The 21,705-nt window shown below is 34.4% G+C and overlaps 1 protein-coding gene across 1 annotated transcript in view; it reads right to left on the reverse strand.

The window, feature by feature from the left end:
• The window catches only part of LOC135141916 (uncharacterized), a 265,878-nt gene extending 245,074 nt beyond the window's left edge, over positions 1-20,804 (reverse strand). Inside the window, exons 1-2 of the mRNA XM_064073505.1 lie at positions 20,625-20,804; positions 1,053-1,119 (exon numbers count right to left, since the gene is read on the reverse strand). The gene's annotated coding sequence lies outside the window, so the exon portion shown is untranslated. The remainder of the gene's footprint in view (positions 1-1,052; positions 1,120-20,624) is intronic.
• Between the last annotated feature and the right edge of the window lie 901 nt (positions 20,805-21,705).

Genomic DNA, 21,705 nt, shown 5'->3' on the forward strand with positions numbered 1-21,705 from the left:
TTTAAGGCCGGTATTTAGTTTATTAATTTAAAACGGGATTATGCTGCAACAAAACTGTGGTTATTTATTCAAGAATTCGAGTTTGGCGGGAGTGCTGGGAGCCGGAGTAAAATATGTAATTTGATAAGAAGAGCAAATACTCAATTCATCGTTAAAACACGGCACATTAATTCTTGCTTTTTTAACAATAAGAGGGAAGCTTCAAACTAAGACAAACATTGTGTTATGAGTTTATTTTATTTTCCTTTGTTAAATATCTGCCCGGACATAAATTTCATTCCTGCGAATTATGAGAAAATATTTAAAGTCTGCGCAAAAGCCGGATCGCGTTGACTCCCCGTATCTAATTTTTTTACCTCAGGAGCTTAGATTTTTTGCGGGATTTGGTGTTCCGCAGTTGTGACGTTACCGGAAATATTTCATTTCGAGTACAATTTAAAAGAGTGCGTGCTGCTAATTGCGCAATTTCTGTCTGTACTAACTTACTCATTCTCGTTTCTGCATAAAGTTTAAACCTCGTACCTTGTGGTATTGAGGGTGCTTTCGAGTAATCACATAGAAGTTTTATGAGAGCAACTTATTATTACGAGACAGCATCAAAAGAGTTTTATGTCTCTGAAAGCTCAAAGTATTTATAGCGCTTTCCACTCAATTATTCAAACGAAAAGAAAGGAAATTAGCAGATGCGTTTCCGAATTCTAGCGGTACAGCTCCGGGCCATGCACTGTTATCCGGATGTCAGCTTCAAAGTACCGTAAACCAATGTTACCACCCGCAGTGCTGCAAAGCTAGCCCTCGTATTCGCATATCTAGCAGCCACGACCTCTCGCCCGGAACTAAACAAAGACACCCCATCAAGCTGCAAATTAGTCTGATCTGATTAACACGAAAGTAAAACTAACCACTCGGCCGCCTTTTCTGTTTACTTTTGTAACCCTTCACCCTATATATTTGTCGAGGCTATTACGCGCCATTTGTTCGTTTCTTCACCTACACCCACATTCTCGTTCTTTCACGAACACCCAAAATCGAATACTAATTAATACACTCACCTTAAATGAAAGTTCGCTGCTTTATTGTGGTGCCAAGGTTTGCAGTCGTCGTTACTGACGTCAGCACCTGCACAAACACACAGTGTGAGACAAACAAAGACACCGATCGTTTAGTTAGTTGTTTTTTAATTAATTTATACCACCGACGACATTTTAGATGTAAAATACTCAAATACGCAGTCAATTACTCAAGTTCGTTTTATCTAAATCCAGTATAAATATATAAAGCTCGGATGAAGATTTTTACTTCCCGAGCGTAAACTAAGGAAGTATTGTAAAACTTTGTGTCTATATTATAGGACTATCATGTAGATAAGTAAGATACACTTGTGGTGTATGAATCCGTGTTGACATTCAGATTTTTGTAAAAAAATCAAATATGTATACTGTACTTCAGGGGAGAAGCAAGTTCTGTTGAAGTAACTTTGGACAAATTTTTGAATCTTAAAATTTAACATTTTTTGATTTTTCAGTTCTTCCATTTGACGATTTTTTGACGTGTAGATAATCCGATTTTTAAAATTTTTCGACATTTCGATTTCTCGGTTTTTCTAGTTTTTGCTTTCTCGATGTTTCAACATTTCAATTTTGGAAATTTTTCAATTTCTGGATATTTTAATTTTGCCATTTTTTGATGTTTGGATTGCTCGATCTTTCGATTTTACCACTTTAAGTATTTCGATTTTTCCGTTTTTCAGGTTTCTAGTGGTTAAATTTTTTGATTTTTCAATTTTCCAATTTTTCGATTCTTAATTTTTTTCATTTCTTAATTTCTCGATTTGTGGATATTCCGATGTTTCAAGTTTTCGACTGTTCGATCTCTCGATATCTTGTTTTTCAATTTTTCGATTTTTCGAATAGCAATTTTTCCCTTTGACTGCCTACTTTAAATATAATTCATAGTGTCCACAGTTGAACAATTTTGAAATAAACATTTTTCGATTTTAAAATTTTTTGATATCACAATTTTTCGTTTTTTTATTTTCTTTCATTTCTCAATATTTCCACTTTTCTATGTTGTCTGCAGTTGCCCAATTTTGAAATAACGATTTTTTGTTTTTCCTTTTTTTCGATTTTGCAACTTTTTGATATCACGATTTTTTGTTTTTTGGTTTTCTTCTATTTCTCAATACGTATTTCAATTTTTCTATGTTTTTGTAGATTTTTATTTTTCATTTTTCCGATTTTTTAATCTTCAGTTTTTCGTTTTTATATCACAAATTTTCGTTTTTTCCTTCCTTTATGTCTTCAATATATCTTCCGATTTTGTAATTTTTGGTTTATTCAATTCTTTGGTTTTTCAATTTTTAAATTTTTCAATCTTGCCATTTTTGGATTTCTCAATTATTGGATTTTCAGATTTCTTTAATTATAACTTTCTCAATCTTTAATCTTACGATTTTCCAATTTTCCGTTTCTTCACTTTTTCAAGGTTTTTGATTTGCTACTTGAGATTTTTACTTTTCAGTTTCTCAGTCTTTAATTTTTCGATTATTCAGTTTTTCCTTTCCTGAATTTTTCAAGTTGTTGATTTTTATTTTTTTTCCCAATTTTTTGTTCTTCAACTTCCCGTTTTACATGCCAAATTTTGGTTTATTCATTCTCTTATTTTTTCAACATTTCTTTCGATTTTATCATTTTTTGTTTATTCATTTTTCCAAATTTTCAATATTTTTTCGAATATTGGATTTTTCGTTTCCTGAATTTTTCAAATTGGTGATTTTTATTTATTTTTTCCCAGGTTTTTATTCTTCATTCTCTCGTTTTTACTTCGCAAATTTTTGTTTATTCATTTCCTTATTTTTTCAACGTTCCATTCCATTTTATAATTTTTGTTTATTCATTTTTCCAAATTTTCAATATTTCATTTTTCAGTACCTCGGTTTCCGAATTTTTAAATTTTTCAGTTTTTTAATGTTTGGTTTTCTCAATTATCCAATTTTCAATTTTTTTTTTTTTAATTTTCAATATATCTTTTTATTAATTATGCACTTTTTAGATTTTTATATTTCTCAATTTTTAATCTTACGATTTTGCAATTTTTCGTTTCTTCACTTTTTCAAGTTCTTTATTTCCAGTTTTTAGATTTTACTTTTCAGTTTCTCACTTTTTAATTTTTCCATTATTCAATTTTTCGTTTCCTGAATTTTTCAGGTTCTTGGTTTTTATTTTCATTTTTCCGATTTTTCGATCTTCATTTTCTCCTTTTTATGTCACAAATTTTTTGTTTTTTCATTCCCTTATTTTTCAATGTTTCTTTCAATTTAATAATTTTTCGTTTATTCATTTTTCCGAGTTTTTAATCTTCCATTTTTCAATACCTCGGTTTCCGAGTTTTTAGATTTTTCAATTTTGCAATTTTTTGTTTTCTCAATTATCCGATTTTCCGGTTTCTTTAACGTTATGATTTTCCAATTTTTCAAGTTCTTAATTTCCAATTTTCAGATTTTTCAAAGTTTTTATTTTGTACTTTCCATTTTTTCATTTTTATTTTTCAGTTTTACAATTTTTCGTTTCTTCAATTTTTCGATTTGCAATGCAATTTTTCAGTTTTTCGATATTACAGTTTTTCATTTTTCGATTTTTCAGTTTCACAGTTTTTAAATTTTCGATTATTTAATTTTTCGTTTCCTGAATTTTTTAGGTTCTTGGTTTTTATTTTCATTTTCTTCTTTTTGTATCACAAATTTTCGTTTATTCATTCCCTTGTTTTTTCAACGTTTCTTTCAAATTGATAAGTTTTCGTTCATTCAATTTTTGAAATTTTTGATCTTTGAGTTTTTAATACCTCGGTTTCCGAATTTTATAATTTTTAATTTTTGCAATTCTTGGTTTTCTCAATTGTCCCATTTTCCGATTTCTTTAAGTTTGAATATTTCGTTTTGTCGATTTAGCACTTTTTCGATTTTTAAGTTTCTCAATTTTTAATCTTATGATTTTCCAATTTTTTGTTTTTCCAATTTTTCCAAATTTTCATTTCGTAATTTTTGGGTTTTTTCATTTTTCATTTTTCAATTTTTCGATTTGCAATTTTTCAATTTTGGGATTTTAGAGTTTTTCATTTTTCGACATTTGTTGTTAATTTTTTGATTATTCAATTTTTCCTTTCCTGAATTTATCACAATTTTTCGCTTATTCATCTTTCCAAATTTTCAATGTTCCATTTTTCATTACCTCGGTTTCCGAATTTTTAAATTTTTCGATTTTGCAATTTTTGATGTTCTTAATTATCCTTTTTTCCGATTCCTTTAATTTTCAATATTTGGTTTATTTTATTTTGAATTTTTTTTTGATTTTTAAGTTTCTCAATATGCATTTAATCCTACGATTTTCCAATTTTTCGTCTCTTTAATTTTTCAAATTTTTCTTTCAGTTTCTCAGTTTTTAATTTTTCGATTTTTCAATTTTTCGTTTCCTGAAATTTTCAAGTTCCTGATTTTTATTTTTCTTCTTCAATTCATTCCCTTACTTCTTCAAGGTTTCTTTCAACTTTATCATTTTTCGTTTATTCATTTTTCCAAATTTTCCATCTTTGATTTTTCAACACCTCGGTTTTCGAATTTTTAAATTTTTCAGCTTTCCAATTTTTGGTTTTTTCAATTATTTGTTTTCGCATTTCTTTAATTTTCAATATTTCGTTTTTTCGATTTTGCACGTTGTCAATGTTTTAATTTCTCCAATTTTTCAATTTCTTGATTTCCAATTTTTAGATTTTTCAAAGTTTTTATTTCATACTTTTTCGTTTTTCATTTTTTTTTTTATTTTTCAGTTGTACAATTTTGCAATTTTTCCATTTTTTGATTTGAAAAGTTGAAAAATAACAACATTAAAATCGAAAAACGGAAAACAAAAAATTGTAAAATCGAAAAAATGGAACATGGAAAAATTGCAAATCGAAGAACTGAGAAAACAAAAGATTCAAACATTCAAAAACTAGAAATCGAGAAACTTAAAAATCGAAAAAAAATGGATCGAAAAATTGGCAAGAAGAAAAATCGAATTGATTCGCAAAATTGAAAAACTCAAAAACTGGAACTCGAAATTGAAAAATTAAAAATCGTTTAAATATCGAAAAATTGGAAAACCAATTTAATGAAAAATTCTAAAATCGTAAAATTGAAAATGCTAAAAATAAAAAAAAATGTTATTATTACGTACTTAAAGCGAAAACTAGAAAAATTGAAAATCAAAAATTGAAGAGACGAAAAATTCAAAAATCTGAAAGTTAAAAAATCCAAAATATTAAAAATTGCACCTTGAAAAAGGAAAATTTTGAAATTAGAACACTGAAAAACCGAAAATAAAGAAAAATAAACGAAACAACTAATTGAAGGAATGAAAAATTGAAAATTGAAAACTCGTAAAATTGTAAATCGAAAAACTGGAAAATGGAAAAATTGCAAATCGAAGAAACAAAAGATTGGAGCATTAAAATTCTAAACATCGGGAAACTTAAAAATCGAAAAAAATTAATTAATCGATAAATTGGACAGAAGGAAAACGAATCAAATCGAAAATTTGAAAACTCAAAAATTGTAACTCGAAATTGAAAAATTAAAAATCGATTAAAGATCGATAAATTGAAAAATCGATTTAATGAAAATGTTTTCAAATCCAATAACTGAAAAATGGAAAAATTCTACAATCGTAAAATTGGAAATGCGAGAAATTGTAAAAATTATTGTTACATATTTAAAGCGAAAATTAGAAAAATTGCAAATCAAAAATTGCAGAAACGAAAAATTAAAAATCCAAAAATTGAAAAATTACACATTGAAGAAGAAAAAGTTTTGAAATCAGAACATTGGAAAACCGAAAAATTAAAAAATAAAGAAAATAAAAACCCAAACGAAAAACTGCAAATCGAAAAACTTAGGAAACAAAGAAATGAAAAGGTTTGAACAATTCAAGTGGTGATAAAAAAACACAATTTATTTTGTAACTCTTGGAAGATTGTTGATGTGTACTTCAGTTCTATCGAAATAACTTTCAACCAATTTTTTGCAATCATATCGCTTTTCCTTATTTATCGAAACTAACTCGTGATGTACGTCAGTGGCCCACTTTGTTCCAAACTGTTTTATCTGGCAGTGAACGAGAGAGAGATTTTATTTAACTTCCATATTTTTCATTTATTAAATTTGAAAGTCAAATTAGATTAAAATTTAATCGCATCAAACTTTTGTGTATTGCCTTGATGTTTAAAACTTTAAACAGAGATCGATAATTGTTGTAGGAGTGCATAATTGATTTACTAATTACTGCCTGAGAGTGCTTAACGAAGAGATTGGAAGTTAGCTTTGAGTTATGCAATCATATTTCAGTTATTGTTGATTGAATAAGTGCTGTTTTAGCGTTTAAGTTAACACAATAGTGGTGACTTATTTAGTAAAATTTAAATAACATTTACCATGCAAAATTTTGAGGTGACGTCTTCATTTTGCTGATTAATTCGCGAATTCGAATGCGGTATTTTTCATAAAGTCGCTCCTTTTGTGGCACTCTTGGCCCTAAAAATGCAGATTTTGGCTTTAGTCGTGTAGGTAATCTAAACATTTTTTAAGTGGGACATTTATTAATGCGATTTAAGTACGTTAAGCAACCGCAATAAATTACTAGGAACGACTGTGTGAATTTCATTTATTTTATCTTACTTTCAACCCCAATTCGAGAACATGGATCAATTCCAGCATTTAAGCCTACAAATCCCCATCATTGGATATAAATTGCAATTTTTTTCACTTTCAGTTTCGCCGAATCACAATGGCAATAACGTTATACTTCACGAAATACTTTTTATATACGTACGAAATCGGGGAAAGAACTTGAACTTTTGTGTGTTTTTTATTAGAATAAGCTATAACGTTTCCCTTTCGATACATAAGCGAATTTTTGTACAGGCTAATCTCCGAGATGTGGCATCGACAGTTTTCTTTGTTAATTTCATCTCCGATCGGGACGTAAAATCCTTTAAAACGGCAATAACAAGACTTTGCTGGAGGGTTGGTGCTCTCTGAAGGCCACGCGGATATGTTGCACCTGTGTATGTGCAAAATTAATTAGCCCCGGCCACCTATTGGTGTAATTCCGGTAGATAATAAAGGATTTGGTTCAAATATTCATGGTGCAGAATATGCATTTTGCACAGACTCTAAGCTCGACTCTCGAATCATAACAATTAAAAAGCTATTTCCTTTACTTCTCCGACTCAAATTACATCGCTCCACGGTTAATATTGTTTTAAGGGTAAATATATTAGTTTCCTTTAATACGTAATGCTGCAATTTATCGAACAACATTAACTTTTTCCCTATATTACGCCACCTAACTCCGACTTAGTTATACTTAATAAGCAAATTTACCTCCAGCATATGAACCATTACAGTTTTATTCAACTTTTCTTTTTTAATTACATTTACAAATTTCAAAGCTCTATATTTCTACTTTAATTTAACATCATGGTGAGCGGGAGCGCTGTCTTGCGGTGTTAATTATATAAAAACTTCTCTCCTTCCCAATAGAGCCTCTTCTCTTACGTGAGAACTTCTAAAATGCAACCTTAATCAATAAAACGAAAACGGGGCAAATAAGCCAACTACAAAAAGTTTATTGTTAGAGGTAAATGGAACACAAACTCCACAAAAAACACCGTTTCGGTTCATTTAGTTTTTTAAGACAATAAGCAACCGCTTATGTTGCTTGAAAGTATATTAAAAGTCTAGATTTACCAAAGAAATGCGCCAAGATCCAACAACATTGTCTTTGGAGAATATTACACAAAAGAAAAATCACACAGTACAGACCTTGTTTTATCCACACTTTAAACATCACATGATTATCCATAATGAAATATGAGCAATCTGTCTCTCTCGCACTCATGCTGCTAACGTTAGTTAGTTAAACTAATTTAATTAAATCGATAAAGTGTAAGCAGCTTGTCTCTTTCGCACTGTTAAGTTGAAGGTTTTCGTAAGTTTGGCAGCCCGGTCCGGTCCGCTATTCAAGCCGGTCCGGACCGGTTGAAGACGCCAACAACTTACTCTAGGTCCGACCTATATTGTTTTGGACCGGAAAAAATGTCAAATTACTCGTTCCGGGCACTGTTTGCTCGATACACTTTTGATCTTCGGTTTCGAGTTTCAGTGTCCAGATATTACCCGTTGTCTGATTAATTCTGCGCTACATATGTCATTTGCCAAAATCAGTTTTATCGTAGCAGGTTCTAGCCCCGCCCACCCGCCCTCACTTTTCTTAGAAGCTATCTTATTTGCCAAAATCCGTCTTATCTTAGTGGCAACTAGCCCCGCCCACCCACCCTCTCTCTTCTTAGAGCGTATGTCACTGCCAAAATAAGTTTTATCTAACTTTTACAAAAATAATCAAAATTTGGAAACATTACGAACTTACTTATATGCACAAGGCAATAATTTGGAACATCTTCTTTACTTTTATAAAAGTACGTTTTTTTTCGGTACCTACATGATAAAGAATTTTTTAAATATTTTTTTGGGAGTCCCGAAACGTACTGAAAAGTTAATCCGTCAGTTTCCAGACACCCGGTAAAGTTACTACGGTCAGCAGAATGTAGTGCGTGTCCTAGGCAAGGTTAACTGAGATCAAAGTGGCCTAGAATCTCCGCTACATAACTACTATCAACTCATTCTCGTCAGTAAAATGATGACGCTATAATAAGTCCATAAAACTTGACCCTGTGGATTTAGTTCGCGTGCAGTTGTAAATCGGGCCGGGCCGGGCCGGACCGGACAAATGCGTTATTTTTGTACAATATTGAAACAGATTCAAAATCAATGAAATCTTGGTAAGTGCGTGTCTCACGAAATTTGCAAGTTTCGGCCAAATTCAGGTTATCTAGAGCAGCAAAACGGATCGGACCGGGCCGGGCTGGACGAACAAATGCCTAATTTTGTACAATATTGAAGCAGATTGTGTATACACAATTTGAATCAAGTTTTTTCTTGGAAAATTGTGTCTTAAGAAAAATTGAGTCTGGTTGGACTAAATAAATAGGCAAAATAGGCAAAAGCTGACCAAAAGTGTCATATTTAAGACGTGATTTTGGATGTTTCGGTTGGGCGTTGAATCTTAGCCTTAGATGGGACACCGAGTCTCGGGTAGTAAATTTCGGTCGGACTCGGCTCACATACAGTGACATGTCGGGCCGGGCCGGACCGAACTGTACCGAACAAATGCGTTTTTGTGCAATTTTAAAGCAAATTTCGAACACATGAATTTGAGTCCACTTTTTTTTAGTAAAAGCGTGCCCACTTGTGCTAACTTTGACCGCAAATGTCATATTTAAGACGTAGTTTTAAAGGTTTCGGGTGGGGGTTGAATTTCAATTTTCGAGCGGACCTCGGCTTTTGGATTGCAAGTGTCGGTCGGACTTGAATCACCTATAGTAGCAGGGCGGACCGGTTCAGGTCGGACCGGGCCGGACCGAACCTGACCGGAGAAATGCGTCATTTTGGTGCAATATTGAAGCAGATTTACAACAGATGAAATCAATCAAGTCTTTTTTCGTTAAAACCGTCTTTGCGTCTTTTAGATGGACATAATAAATAGGCAAAATCTGGCCACAAATCTCATATTTAAGACGTAGTTTTGGAGGTTTCGGTTGGGCGTTGAATTTCAATTTTCGAGCGGACTTCGGAATTCGGATTGTAAGTTTCGGTCGGACTCGAGTCACCTATAGTAACAGGGCGGACCGGACCAAGTCGGACCGGGCCGGACCGAAAAAATGCGCCATTTTTCTGCGATATTGAAGCAGATTGTGAGCACACGAATTTGAGTCAACTTTCCCCTTCAAAAAATATATTTTGAAAAAGAGAGTCTAGTTTGGTCATATTAGTAGGCAAAATCAGGGAACAAATGTCATATTTAAGACGTTTAAGAGTTCAATCTTGGTCTTCGTTTGGACTTCGCGTCTCGAATTGCAAGTTTCGGTTAGACTCGGATTATCTACAGCAGCATATAGGACCGGCCGGACCGGGCCGGACCGGGCCGGACTGAACCGGACCGAACAAATGCGTTATTTTGGTACAAGATTGAAGCCGATTTTGAACATACCAATGTAGATCAACATTTTCTTTGATAAAAGCAGTCTACAATAGAAATTCGGGCCGGGCCGGACCGAACAAAAGCGTCATTTTCGTGCAATGTTGAAGCAGATTTAGAACAAATGAAATTATAATCAAGTCTTTTTTGGTTAAAACTGTCTTTGCGTCTTTTAGACGAATAACGATGAAGTAAATAGTACCCATTTGGACATAAATAAATAGGCAAAATCTGATCACAAAGGTCATATTTAAGACATGATTTTGGATATTTCGGTTGGGCGTTCAATCTTGGCCTTCTATTAGACGTCGAGTCACAGGTAGTAGATTTCGGCCGAACTCAGGTCACGTACAGTAACAAGTCGGGCCGGGCCGGGCCGGACTAGACCGAACAACTGCCTTATATTTGTAAAATCTTAAAGCAGATTTCGAACACATGAATTTGAGTCCAATTTTTTTCTGAGTCAAAGCGTGCCTCACGAAAAATAGCTTCCAAATGGACCAAATAATTGGGCAAAATCTGACCACAAATGTCATATTTAAGACGTAGTTTTGAAGATTTCGGTTGGGCGTTGAATTTCAATTTTCGAGAGGACTTCGGAATTCGGATTGTAAGTTTTGGTCGGACTCGAGTCACCTATAGTAGCAGGGCGGGCCGGACCAAGTCGGACTGGGCCGGACCGAAAAAAATGCGCCATTTTTCTGCGATATTGAAGCAGATTGTGAACACACGAATTTGAGCCAACTTTTCCCTTCAAAAAATATATTTTGAAAAATAGAGTCTACTTTGGTCATATTAGTAAGCAAAATCAGGGAACAAATGTCATATTTAAGACGTTTAAGAGTTCAATCTTGGTCTTCGATCGTACGTCGCGTCTCGAATTGCAAGTTTCGGTTAGACTCGGATTATCTACAGCAGCATATAGGACCAAGCCAGACCGGGCCGGATCGGGCCGGACCGAACCGGACCGAACAAATGCGTCATTTTAGTACATGATTGAAGCAGATTTAGAACAGATGAAACTTGAATCAAGTATTTTTTACGTTATATTTGTAAAATCTTAAAGCCGATTTCGAACAGATGAATTTAAATCCACTCAAAGCGTGCGTCAAAAATAGCTTCAAAATGGACAAAATAAAGGCGCAAAATCTGACCACAAATGTCATATTTAAGGCGGAGTTTTGGAGGTTTCAGTTGGGTGTTAAATTTCAATTTTCGAGCGGACCTAGAGTTTCGGACTACAAGTTTCGGACTCGAGTCACCTGTAGCAGAGCGGACCGGGCCGGACCGAAAAAAATGCGTCATTTTTCTGCGATATTGAAGCAGATTGTGAACACACGAATTTGAATTAACTTTTCCCTTGAATAAATATATCTCTCGAAAAATGGTCAAGTTTGAGCAAATTAGTAGGCAAAATCTGAGCACAAATCTCTTATTTAAGGCGTAATTTCGGGAGTTTCGGTTGGAAATTAAATCTTCGATCACATCTCACGTCTCAAATTGCGTCATTTCGGTTAGACTCGGATTATCTACAGCAGCAAATTTGACCGGACCGGACCGGACCAGACCGAACAAATGCGTCATTTTGCTGCAAGATTGAAGCAAATTTATAACAGATAAAATTTGAATCAGATCTTTTTTTGGTTAAAACCGTCTTTGCGTCTTTGAGACTAAAAACGATGAAGTAAATAGTGCCCATTTGGACATAGTAGATGGTCAAAATCTGACTCCACAATGCAAAAAGTTGCTACTGAAGCTTCGGTCGGTCGTCAAATTTCAGACTGGATTCAGGTCACGTACAACATTAAGTCGGGCCAGACCGAGCCGGGCCGGATAGAACAAAGCCTTCGTTTTTGTACAATATTGAATCTGAATCAACTTTTCCTTTGAAAAAAGGTGTTTCATGAAAAATAGAGTTCCAATAGACTGAATAAATAGACAAGATAAACAAAATCCGACCATAAATGTCATATTTAAGACGTGATTTGGGAGGTTTCGGTTAGAAATCGAATCTCGGTCCGGACCGAACAAAATCGTCATTTTTGTTTTGAATCAAATCTTCTTTGGTGAACCCATTTTCCGTTTCATAAAATAATAAGGATTAAGTAAATAGTGCCCAATTGGACATGACAAATGAGCAAAATTTGATTGAACGATACAAATGTCATATTGAAGACGTCATTTCTGAGGTTTCAGTCGTTTGTCAGATTTCAGACTTCGGGTTTTAAATGCCATATTTAGGTTCGATTTAGGTCAAATCAGGCCGGGCCGGGCCGGATTGAACTAAGGCCTCATTTTTGTGCAATATTGAAATAGATGGTGTACACATGAAATTGAATCACGTTTCCCTTGGTAAAAGTGTCGATTTTCTGATGGCAAATTTCGGTCAGACTTGGTTCCTCTACAGTAACAAGTCAAACCGGGCCGGGCCGGGCCGAACAAATGCCACATTTTTTGCAATATCCGTTGAATTTCTTGAGTCTCCTATAGTAGCAAAGCGGACCGGACCGGACTGGGCTGGACCGAAAAATGTGTCGAGATTTTGAACGGTTGTCATTTCTGGGATTTCGATCGGGTTTTCGATCGCAAGTTTCGGTCCGCGACGATGCGTCATTTCCGTGAATATTTTTTTAATTCGATTCGACAACTTAAAAAATATGTACATATTTGTGGTAACCCCAAAACACGAAATGCGCCCTTCCGCACTTATTTGTGCGTGCCTTAGGCCCTCCGTGTCAAACGAATGATTTCTGCCCTGTCGAACGTAAAGGATGGCGTAATTATGAGGCTGTTTGGCAAAAAACGTTAATTTTTTGATTTAGAAGGGGAAAGGGTGTAATTCGGATCTTGTCAGTGTGTGGTATTTATGTGTGAACTGTAAGCCGAGCGTCAAATTTTTGACGTCATAAGTTTTCCTGTTAATTGATTAACGTTGAAAGGGGAAAGCACACGTCGAGCGGTAATATGCGCTGTCAGACACTGGCTGGTGAAAAAAGTGCGGGGATTGAACTGTGTTCAGGTTACTGAAACGTTATATTTCAATAAAAAAACAGTCGGTTGATTCTCTGGAATGACCGTGTAGTCGAAATCTTAAATTCGACTGTGGCGAATTTGTCCGTAGGATTCGCAGCGTTGTTTTGTATTATTGCGCAATGAATATTAGATTTTCGTTGAACATAATAAAGTTATTCGTTTCATTTTTCCCGTTCTTGTTTGTTTAGATTGTTTTGTCGAACCGCCGCGTTTATATTAAACAGATTCCGGTTTCTTTGTAATATCGGAACTACCCGCAAAAATTTTCAAATGGAACCTATAAAAGGTAGGCGAGCTTCATTATCTGAATAGAGTCGAAAGACGGAAAGTTGCGTAACGGAAGCTTGTTTCGAATATGAGTAACCGAATCGATACGGCGACGTAGATATAACGTTTTAAAAAACGTGAACGAATTTAGCCGGAGCGGGAATTAAAGAGGCGATCTTTTCGGCAAATATGCGTTCTTATGTTTGCATCTATGCAATATTTATTTTTGCTCAAATATTGAGGCCGAAAAGAATGTTTTCGTTTCGAATACGCGTAAATATTTTATCACTGGTATAACGGTGAACCCGAAAAACAAAGAACGAAAAAACCACTTGCCATCATATGGTTTGGTCATGTTAAAGGAATAAGTAATTTACGAGAACCAGAATTTATGGCGGCGCGGAATATGGAAAGAGCGTAAAATGCAAGAAGTCCGCGAAACAGATTTTTTCTTTTATTCATATTTTTATTATCAGAATTTGGTTCATTGATTTTTTTTTGTAAAAATTGTCGCGACGGGCACGGAGGTGGTTTTCAAGTTGAAACCTTTGATAAGATATGTTAGTTTATCCCGAGGGCATCGTCCTAACTTTAGTCTCGGGATCAATTTCCGAACTGCTGAAAATGGCATATCAATTGACAATAGTGAACAGCGTCGCAGATTCGCGTCGCATCAAACAAAGAAAATACGATTTTAAATTTCTACAACAAAACCGATGGGTAAATCCCAAAGTGTTTGCCCATTTTTCCCCTATTGTCTCTGCTGGCATGAACAGACAGACGTTCCGCATGAAGCTTCATTTAAATATGTGGAAGTCGACAGAACGAATCCGGATAGTGCAGCTAAAACACGTGTTTGACTGTTTGCTTTATATTTTTCGACGCAACGCTAAATAAATCTGCTAAAGGAAGTAATGGATAAAAAGAGAAAATTTCGACAAACTCGAGAAAATGTGTTCGCTTGTAATAGTCAAAGCCAAGTCCCGTCCGGAATCATAAGATGGTATTTTAGGTAGAATACATTAGCGACAGCACATCCACCTTAGACGGGGCACTGAATTCGAATTAAGCGGCGCCATATTGCATTAATCAGTTTCCGGCCTAAGGCACATACATTTGTATAAGTTAACGGGCACATTCTATTGCATAATTATTCAATAATAACACGTAATTTTAGAGCAGCTGAATGCTGCCTTCGTTTTCGAACAAATTCCATTCTAACTAAAATTGCTTCCCTAATTTCTCATTTATAATACGAATCGTTCGCCGACTGTTAAAAATTAATAGGACCTATATCGCCGCAATTCATAAACAACTTGGAATTTTCAGCGCAAAGAACACTCCAACAATTTCCCATCCCTTCAGAATAATCAAAATTAAATATTACATCCGACCATGAAATCAGATTAACACTTTTGCAAAAAACCCTGTGCGAAAGAAACGCTGACATTTCCGCATCACCCGACATTATTGAAATTTATAAATATCCCGAGATCTTTTCCACATAAAATATTCGGATTCCGTACCACTAGTTTAGCTACATCTGTTACCGTTATAACACATTCTGGATGTCTTTCCTTTTCTATTTGCTTCGAAAAACTTCCACTACGGGAAATCGCCCGACGCTTTTCTTGCAGCCGCGGTGTAATTAATTACCGTTACTCTAGTTGAGGATAAAAAAATATGTAAGTGTCGTAAAATAGCCACTCTCTGGTGTAGTTTCCCGGCGCATCCACCATTTCTTACCACGAATATAACGCGCATTGTTAAATGAGCAAAAACGGGGAAAGTTTATTGCGCTTTCCCGGCGCATCCGCCATTCTTTGCAACGTAATACAACTAACAATTGTTGCTAAATGACAGTTTCATTATTAAAATTTGTGACCTTAAAATATTTACTACGTCCGAAGTGTTAATTGCAGTTTCCCGGCGCATCCACCATTATGTATCCCACGATTGTTAAATGTAAAAGATATTGGTCGAAAATTATTTAAAAATATCAAAACGATGAAAAACAAATACAATATGAAAATTTTTATTTTCGTATAGTTTCTTTTTCCTTCTTTCGCTTTTGAGAAAATAAGAATATTCGCTCTTTATTTTTTTTTTCGAAATAGTCTATTTTCTACAATACGATCATGCCTCAAACATATGGACTTTGCAGTTAAGCTCCGCCCCCCGATCTCAAAACGAATAAAAAAATAGTCACAATTGAAATTGGGGCGGGTGGGTGGGGCCCAATTTTTTATTTTTTATTTTTTCTTAATGTGTATTGTTTTCTTTCAACAACACGACGCTTCAATAAAGAAATATGAATTTTGCAATTAAGCTCCGCCCTTTGCCTCACGACGAATAAAAAGATTTATCCCAATTGAGATGAGGCGGATTGGTGGGGCTTATTCTTTGCCTTTCTTTTTGTAAATTACGTAGTCTATACTATATTTCAAATATATCGTGTTGTTGAAAACAGGTATCCATTAAGAAAAAGAAGCCAATAATTAAGCCCCACCCGCCCGCCCCTGTCTCAGTTGTGATGACTTTTTTATTCGTTGTCAGATATAGGGGCGGAGTTTAATTGCAAAATCCATATTTTCTACAAAAATTTACTATTTTAAACATGTTTTAAGTTTCTTCTTCTCCTCTTCAGTTGCGGTAGTTCTATTTTTTTATAAAATTAATCACCGAAATGGAGGCAGATGGGTGGGCGGAGTTTATTATATGTTCTTCGCAGAGTGGGAGTGGTAACTGATAAAAAGTAAGCTGTAAACAAAAGCACTAATCGTAACTTTTTTGTTGTACTATTTGTTATAAGATTTATTTTTTATTTCAGAAGAAAAAAAACGAGAGAACGGGTGGATGGGCGGGGTTAAGTTTAACTTTTTCCTTGAGAGTCTTTTATAGGCAAGCAAACGACATTGACTAGAAATTGCAATAAACGGATCACCCAGACTTTTTGTAAATGACGTAGTCTTTTTTCAAGAATAAAATACTTAAAATATCAAATGGTAAATTTGAGGTTAGAACTATGTTTTCAATATCGTGTTGTTGAAAATAGGTATCCATTAAGAAAAATAAACCAATAATTAAGCCCCACCCACCCGTCCCTACCTCAGTTCTGATGATTTTTTATTCGTTGTCAGATAGAGGGGCGGAGTTTAATTGCAAAATCCATATTTTCTACAAAAATTTACTATTTTAAACATGTTTTAAGTTTCTTCTTCTCCTCTTCAGTTGCGGTAGTTCTATTTTTTTATAAAATTAATCACCGAAATGGAGGCAGATGGGTGGGCGGAGTTTATTTTATGTTCTTCGCAGAGTGGGAGTGGTAACTGATAAAAAGTAAGCTGTAAACAAAAGCACTAATCGTAACCTTTTTGTTGTACTATTTGTTATAAGATTTATTTTTTATTTCAGAAGAAAAAAAACGAGAGAACGGGTGGGTGGGCGGGGCTAAGTTTAACTTTTCCTACAGAGTGTTTTATAGGCAAGCAAACGACATTTACTAGAAATTGCAATAAACGGATCACCCAGACTTTTTGTAAATTACGTAGTGTTCTTTCAAGAATAAAATACTTAAAATATCAAATGGTAAATTTGGGGTTAGAACTATGTTTTCAATATCGTGTTGTTGAAAATAGGTATCCATTAAGAAAAAGAAACAAATAATTACCCACCCATCCGCCCCTCCTTATTAGTTGTCAAATAAAAGGGGCGGAGTTTAATTGCAAAATCCATATTTTCTACAAAAAATTACTATTTTAAACATCTTTTAAGATTCTTTTTCTCTTCAATTGCGGTAGTTCTATTTTTTTTTATAAAATTGATTACCGAAATGGAGGCAGATGGGTGGGCGGAGTTTATTATATGTTCTTTGCAGAGTGGGAGTGGTAACTGATAAAAAGTAAGCTGTACACAAAAGCGCTAATCGTAACTTTTTTGTTGTACTGTTTGTTATAAGATTTATTTCTTATTTCAGAAGGAAAAAAATAAGAGAACGGGTGGGTGGGCGGGGCTGAGTTTAACTTTTTCCTAGAGAGTGTTTTATAGGCAAGCTTACGACATTTTCTAGAAATTGCAATAACCGGATCACCCAGACATTTTTATTGCTCCGACTTCTGCGTATTAAACAAAATACTGGATTTTATTTTAATTTTAGATGTTGTAATTCATTTTTGGTCAATTATAACTTGTCAAGGTCTAAGGGGAGGCTAAATTCAGGAACTTACATTTCAAGAAAAAAATAGTAGAAATCATGAGGGCGTTTTTGATTACATTTCAAAAGTTGCCAAAAAAATCCCAAAGGTCCTGGGGTACTAACAAAAGTCCAAAAAATTGAAATATTTCAGTGGGCGATTCGGGAAAATCAAAGAAATGAGGCCGAAACTAACTTCTGTAGGCCGAAATATATAAGATAAGATGTAAGTTAAGTTAAGTTAAGTTTCCAAAGTCGCCGAAAATTGGACAGAATTTTCATTGCCAAAAATTTTATTAGTTGTCAAAAAATTTCCAAAAATTCTGGAATATAGATTTCGATCTGCTGATTCCAAATATTGGACGTCTTTATGATTGCTGGACAAGATTTTAGAAATATTCCGTTTGGAAACCAATTTTTTCAAAAATGCAGAAAATTACGAAATTTCAATTCTGGAAAAATGGTGGAAATCATCGAAGAAATGCGAGCGAAACTAACTTCTGTCTATTGTTAAGTTTTCAAAATTGGTCGAAATTTGGCCGAAATTTCATATTATAAAAGATTTAACATTTCCCTAGGGAAGGCTCAGCCTGTCTTGGCCTCCCCCTAGCTACGGCTCTATCTATGTCTGAAACGTCGAGAAAATATGAAAGTACCAATTCGCCCGATGGACTCCATTACTATGCTTCCTTAGCTTACACGCAATAAGTAAAAATCGCCTCTCAGCAATCAATAAAAACAACTTAAAGTGTTTATGTTGATACATCGGACGAATGTCACGTAGAAATTAGTTTGATTTGAATGAGTTTACCGCCTCAAAACACAGGACAAAAATTATTAATTAAACCACAATCGAACAAGATGTTCGGAATATTATCATTATTCATATTTAATCATAATTAAAAAGAAAAAGAATGTCAATTTATATAAATTAAACACGTATACGCGGTGAAGTCATTAATTTTCTCATAAATAATAATAAAAACCAAAAATATGTTGCATTTGTATTTTTTGACAAAATGATGATTAATGATGATGATTGGGTTAATTAAAGTAAATATCCATGTACTGTCAATTGTTGTTATTATAAAATTCTATAGACTGGTGTCGGTGTCGGTGTCAAACTCGACATCCTATTCCGGCGCGCGTCGTATACGTGTTCTATATACGAAAAAAAAGGAGTTAAAACTTCAATGAAGACGTGCTCACACGAGGGTTGAACGAAAATTCGACACGGATTCATAAACTGCACATGTAGGAATTTTATTTAATGCAATTTAAAACCCATTTACTGTGTACAACTTTGCGATAACGTCATCGGAATGTTGTAGGGGATGATTAGCCAAAGTTTGATTAGCGTTTTACCATCTACAGGATGTTCAAAATACACATATAAATTTTGACGACAATCGGTAGTTTCAGAGATTACCTAAAAAAATTGCGTGTCAAAGTATTGAAAATTTTACAAAAAAAATTGAACTGAAATCGGTATTTTATTGCCATTTAAATGTTAAAATAATCGTGCCGCAAACTATTGCCATTAAAGTTTCTGAACTTTAATTTGTTATTTTGTTCATAATATTCATTATTGTACGTTTGCAAAAACGAAATTTAAATCTTTATTTTAGTGACAGTGCAATTTCCGGGCGCATCCATCATTTATTGATCCCTAATTCATATAACTGACGACTATTATTATTAAATAAAAAAAAAAGTGAAAGTAGCAGCACGTTATATAAGTTTTATCATTAAAATTTGTGCCTTCAGTTATTATTAGGCTCGTTATAATTATTAGGTTCGGGGCGTTCCAAAATTTCTTGCCCTGTAATAATATTTGATTATTATTGTTAATTTACAAAAAACGTTAAATGTTTTTTTTATGGTGTTAATAAAATTTTTTGGCAAAGCGGTAATATTGATTATGATCAAATCGAAAAAAAAAATAATCAGTACACATAATAAATAAACGGAATTTAATGCTTTATTTTAAAAACAATGCAATTTCCCGGCGCATCCACCATTTTTTGATCCCTAATTCATATAACTACTATTATTAAATGCAAAAAAGTGAAAGTGTCAGCAAGTTATATAAGTTTTATTGTTAAAATTTATGAACCTTTAATTATTATTCGGCCGGTTATATTTACTGACGTGGGGTTATTATCACAAAAAACTTTAAATGCTAAAATTTGAAGTCTGAATATTTTTTTTTTGTAATGCTAATTATTAAATTGTAAAAAATGAGTTTGGAGTGTAATAAAATAATCAATAGTTTATCAAGTGGAGTGAAATTTAGTCGTTTTCCGGGTCTGGTGGTCATTGCAGTTTCCCGGCGCATCCACCATTTCTCATTTAGTGATTTACCTTTCGAACGGGCGTTATCAGAGTGAAAGTGCAGATACGCCGTGAGCACGACGAGATAAATTTGTCGTCGTTGAAGAAACTATCTGAGGAATTTTTGTAATTCGATTAAAGCAGTGTTGTTACTCGGAGGCGTTTTTAAAGGCCAAGTCATCTGTGCGTCGGTGTCGCGGAAATAAACAAGAAATTTCTGGCAATTAAAGAGCGTTTTAGCAAATACGAGCGCACCCTTGAGTGACTTTTAAAACACGAAACCTGATGAAATTAATATGTAAATAGAAGCAACCATTCTTGGATGAATGGGCAGATTAAATATCGCGTTTCGTGAGGTTCGGTGAATGGATCGCATTTTTCGTCAGCGTATTTATTTTATAAATGAGCCCGAACGAATTAACGCAGAGGAAATATTTTTGGTGCGGTTATCGCCGGAAATGTCTTTGGAAGCGCTATTTCTCTGAAATTTTTGCACGTGCCGGAGCTTTGCTGTTGGATCTTAATTAAATCAATTAAACGTGACGCGATTTAACATCGTCAACGGCAAGATCGGGATGATGTGTGCTTCCAGAGCGACCATAAATCGCGCGTCATCGCCGCAGGTGCGAAACAGCCGTTAATTGGCGCGGAAGCAAAACACTGCCACTTACCCTAAAAGTCACCTGGAGGACCTAATCGTGGCACCGAAAGTCCGCAAAAGTTTCCTCTCGCACACGGAAAACGCGCACTCTTCTCCTCACTTTTCGCCCCAAATTCCGCTACATTCCAAGAAGCGAGCTCGATTTCGCGACGCACACGTTTTCCAGGTGGACCGAGCGCCGCGACGCTGCTAAGACGAAATTCCGACTGATATCTCCAGTGAACCGCTCTTCTGGAGGCTGGACACCAGGGGGCGCACGCTTGCGCGACCTACGCCTAACTAGGAAACCCTGAACAGCCGGCCACTGAAATTACCGCCTAGTTTTTACTTGCCGAGCAATAGCTGAGAGAAGAATTGTTATAGCGACGCTTCGACGCGCGGTCTACAGCTCGCAGAATACGAAAACGCAACTTTTACGCTCCCGACGTTCCGCCGGAGCTCTCACAAACTCGAAGTTACGGCGGAACGCGCACTTACCGCTTTTTTCGCAGCTAGCGAAAATTTTAACAAGACTCGCGTCATTTTATTTTCGCATTTTTCGAATGATCTAATCCTAAAAATTGTTGCGTGAAAATGTCTTAAAAAGAGACAGAAGAGATTTTTCTACTATATTTTGCACATTTTAACATTTTTTCAATATATTGTAGTTTAATATTTATGTTTATTCAAAATTAACAGAAATCGCGGAGAAATACCGTAGAACAAAAAACATTGACATAAACATCTCAATTTTATATTAAGTATTATAACATTTTTGTTTAATGGGTTAAATTTTTTAACCAAAAATCGTCAAGTTTATTATTACGCACAAATGTCGCAATTACTGAATTACCTGAATTAAACATTAAATAAATATACATGTTTATATTTCGTACATTTTTTTAATCTACGAAGTCGTCTTCTCCCAACAAGAAACTAAAAACATATTTAACTTTCGTGTACACAATTATATTTCTCTACAAAAATTTTGAACATGTTTTAAGTTTCTTGTTGTGAAAAGAAGACTACGTATATTAAAAACAAAGGGCAAAATATAAGCCCCACCCACCCACCCTATTTCAATTGTAATGATTTTTTTTTATTCGTTGTCT

This window comes from Zophobas morio, unplaced genomic scaffold (assembly GCF_036711695.1).
Source record: "Zophobas morio isolate AGI-343-1 ecotype UQ-CSIRO unplaced genomic scaffold, CSIRO_AGI_Zmor_V1 ptg000044l, whole genome shotgun sequence".
Lineage (NCBI taxonomy): Eukaryota > Metazoa > Arthropoda > Insecta > Coleoptera > Tenebrionidae > Zophobas > Zophobas morio.